The following is a 3,816-nucleotide window of genomic DNA, read 5'->3' as shown; positions in this document are numbered from 1 at the left end:
CCACCCCCGCCCCCTCTCCGTGGTTCCTGGTCCCTCCAGGAAAGGCTGGGCTGGCAGGGTCCTGGGGCTTCCACCAGGTGCATTTCATCCTATTAAAGAGGACGGTGCACAGAGAGCGGCTGCTGGGGTCCTCCGGGTTGGTTATCCTTGTCCGCTATAGAGACATGCAAACAATGACCCCTGGCTTCTTGAAGGACCCTTTCCGCATCCGCCAGGTGAGGTCAGGCTCTGGGTGCTCTTGGTTAGGACGGGGCTTCGTCATTGCTGGGTTCTGGGGCTGAGAAAAGATCTCGGCACCCAAAGTGACCTTTCATTTTTTCCTTTCCTTTCCTTAATTTTGAGGTCTTGGTTTCCACTTCCCTTCCCAAGCCCCACCTGCTCTGAGGAAGGAACTCCACCCTCTTGGAGAAGCATCTCCCGGCCTAGCAGGAAGTGCATGCCCCTTCCAGGGTTCCCCCATGGTGAGTCTGAGGTCACTCTCCTGACCGGGGCTCTGGACACTCCTGGAGAAGCCTCTTCCTCTGCCAGACAAAGACATCAGAGCTGGAAGAGCAGAGGGGGGTGGTGGGGGGGAAGAGGGCGGGGTGGCCCTTTGGGACTAAGGCTTGAAGCTGGCAGTGGGTCAGAAAGAAGGCTGGACACTGGATTGGATCTGTGTGAGCAGAGGGTCCCCTTCCACAGGCTGTGTGTCTTAGCCCCCTAAACAAACAAAACTCACTGTCCTTGAGTCGATGCTGACTCATGGCGACCCTTTAGACTGGGTAGAACTGCCTCTGGGTTTCCAAGACTCTTTACAGACATGTGCAGCCTCATCTTTCTCGTGCAGGGCAGCTGGTGGTTTTGAACTGCTGACCTTGCTGTTAGCAGTCCAATATGAAACCACTATACCACCAGGGATCTGCTAACTCCCTAGTTCTGCTTTAACTCAAAGGAACCCTCATGGTATAGTGGGTCACCCACTGGGCTGCTAAGGACAAGGGCAGTAGTTCAAACACAATAGCTACTTTGAGGCAGAAAGATGAGGCTTTCTGCTCCTATAAAGATTAGTCTCAGAAACCCTGTCCTCTGAGTCACTATAAGTCTGATCGAACTGGGTAGCAATGAGCTTTTGACTTGAGAGCTATAGTAGAGAGACCCTAAGCCAGTGGTTCTCAACCTCCCTAACGTCGAGACCCTTTAATACAGTTCCTCATGTGGTGGTCACCCCCAACCATAAAATTATTTTCGTTGCTACTTCATAACTGTCATTTTGCTACTGTTCTGAATCGGGCGACCCCCGTGAAAGGGTCGTTCAACCCCCAAAGGGGTCGCAACCCACAGGTTGAGAACCGCAGCTCTAAGTGGACAACATCAATGAACAGAAATTAGTTGTCTCCAAGCTCTGGAGGCCAGACTTCCAAACCAGGGTTTTGGTCACCTTGATTTCATCCTTGTAGGTAGAGCATTGGTGGAGAATACGGTTAGATGCTCAGCTGCTAACTGGTAGGTTGTTGGTTCAAATCTATCCAGTGCTTCCTCCGGAGATCGATCTGGAAATTTGCTTCTGTAATGATTTGCTTAGGGGCAGTTTATCACAGTCTCAACCTGGGGGTCGCGACCCCTTTGGAGGTCGAATGACCCTTTCACAGGGGTCGCCTAAGACCCTATTTCCGATGGTCTTAAGAACTGAGGCACTGCTCTTCTATCTGTCTCTAGGCGGGTCCGCCCACACACAGGGCCACCACCACACGAGGAAACGCATTCAAGGGTGGCGGCTTGGGAAGGTTGAGAACCGCCCTTCTGTCGCATGGGGTCCCTGTGAAATGGACTGACGGATACTGCCAGCAGCAAGGCAGCCCTGGGCTCCTGGACACGCAGACAATCCCTCTGGCCTCTCTGCTCCCTCGTGTCTCTGGGTGTGGTGCTTCCGTGTCTCTGTTACTCTTTACAGAACTCAGAGGTGATTAGGTTTAGGGCCCAACCTACCTGACGGATGATTATATGGGAAGTAATTACCGCATATACTCGAGTATAAGCCGGCCCCGATATCAGCCGAGGCACCTAATTTTACCACAAAAACTGCATTAAAAATGTGCTGGAAAAACTCGGCTTACACATGAGTATATATGGCACATTACATCCTAGTTATAGGTATAGGATTTAGGAGTCCAGCACATATTTGGGGAGAATCCATTCAATCCATAACACCAAGTGTCCTATCTCCAACGTGAGCAAGACCAGTGAGCGTACCAACATCCATGGGTTCATCTGTTTTCTTCCCATATGCCTACCGGAAGAACCGCTTGCCAGTGCTTGTGATGAAGGGAGGAGGGAAAGGGGACAGGGAGGAGGGAAAGGGACAAGGAAGAGAGAGAAGGCGAGGACAGCTGGGAGCAGACAGCGCAGATGAGGACAGGCCATTGGGCCCTCAGGCAGACTCTAAGTTGGACCTTCACTGGGCAAGGCCTGGCCTTCAGGGCTCCTCCTGGTCCAGCCTGGCTCTGCAGGATCCCAGCTCAGCAGAGCCTGCAGGTTGGAGGATGTGGCTGCCCAAGGGGGCAGAGCAGGTGGGGTAGCCCAGGAGATCGGAGGCTGGCCTCTGAGCTGTCCCGGGTTGAGCTCAGTCAGACAGGAAGTTCCGGAGAGAAGCCAGAGGTTAGTCTTCTCCTGATGGCTTTGAGGAAAGAGCCCCTGTGTTCAGGAGGCCACAGGAGAGCTAATCAGCATCCCTCCAGGGCAAAGCTGGCTCCGTCTTAAAGGGCCAGGACTATTGTATGGGAGCTGGTTCTCCAGAAAGGGGTGCGTTCTTTAGGGCCAGATAGTCTATTGAAAGGGGTTCTTTAGGGCCCAAGAGTCTATTGGCCTCACTTATTTATGGAGGGCTTCCTGTGCTAGATGATGGCGATGTCGTGGTGGACAAGACATTGACCTAGATCTGAAGGAGCTCCCAGGCCAGCAAGGAAGGCATTGAGGAGTGTGACAGGTGAGCAGACAGCCTGCTCCCATTTAGAGCAATCAGGCTCTGCTGGAGCTGGGCAAGGGCATGAAAGGTCAGGGTGTGTGTGTGTGTGTGTGCACCGGGAAAGCCCTAACCTAGTCTTGGAGGCCCAGGAAGGCTCCAGGGAAGAAGTCCCATCGGAGCTGAGTTGTCCACTTGGTTACCAGTTGGTGGGGAGGCGGTTCCACTGGGAAGGAGTAGCACGGTGCCTTTGGAGCCTCGAGGGGGTCTGTGCTGGTTACAGCAGAGAGGGCTCTAGTTGTGACATCAGAGAAGCCCCAGGTGAAGGTGGCATGGATTCCAGGCCAAGACTTGGCATTTTTCTTAGCGTCACCAAGAGGCAAGTGACAATCGATGTGGTTCAGGAAAGCAGCTTGGCTGGGTTTCCACTCATGAAGCATCTCGGTGGGAGGATGATGGTGGGAGGAAGATCTCTCAGCTGGGGACCAGAGAGGAGGGAGGGGACCCGGAGCTGAAGTTCTAAGTGGTGGTGGTTGAGGGCTGGGGAGTCACCTTCATTCATAGCGACTCCAGGAGACACAGGGCCGCCTCATAGGGTTTTCTGGGTGTGATCTTTCGTGCTCAGCATTGCTGGGTGGGTCTGAACCACCCACCTTTTGGTTCTCAGCTTAGCGTATAACTGTTGCACCACCAGGACCCCCGCGAGCTCTAACAGGAGGAGTGTCCCGTTGTTGTGAAGTGTCTGAGTTGGTCGCCACTCCTAGTGACTGTGTTCAATGGATAACACACTGCCCGGCCCTGCGCCACACTCACCATCACTGTCATGTCTGAACCTTTTCTTGTAGCCTCTGGGCCCATCTCTATTTTTTTTTTTTTTT

This window comes from Echinops telfairi, unplaced genomic scaffold, assembly GCF_000313985.2.
Source record: "Echinops telfairi isolate 266 unplaced genomic scaffold, ASM31398v2 ScPeMD7_18;HRSCAF=68, whole genome shotgun sequence".
NCBI classification, from domain to species: Eukaryota; Metazoa; Chordata; class Mammalia; order Afrosoricida; family Tenrecidae; genus Echinops; species Echinops telfairi.
The sequence above is the reverse complement of the archived record's forward strand: the minus strand, read 5'-3'. Positions refer to the sequence as shown.